We start from the raw sequence: 234 nt of genomic DNA, 5'->3' as shown, positions 1-234 counted from the left end.
GTACGTGCGCATTCACAAATTAAGAACGTGCACGCGCTAAACAGTTTAGACCCCAAAACTGCGGTCATCACTAGTTTCCAACCAAACCCCGCCTAGATCTAAAATGTATCTTCTTAAAATCTGATTTGAAACATAACCACATTGCTAACCGTATGCCTAACCATAAATTATGACCCAAAAAATAATTTTTGTTTTCATGATTTTTTATGACAGCCATTTGACTTTGTGGCAACC

The sequence above is a fragment of the Oncorhynchus nerka genome, linkage group LG26, assembly GCF_034236695.1.
Source record: "Oncorhynchus nerka isolate Pitt River linkage group LG26, Oner_Uvic_2.0, whole genome shotgun sequence".
NCBI classification, from domain to species: domain Eukaryota; kingdom Metazoa; phylum Chordata; class Actinopteri; order Salmoniformes; family Salmonidae; genus Oncorhynchus; species Oncorhynchus nerka.
This window is presented reverse-complemented; position numbering follows the sequence as displayed.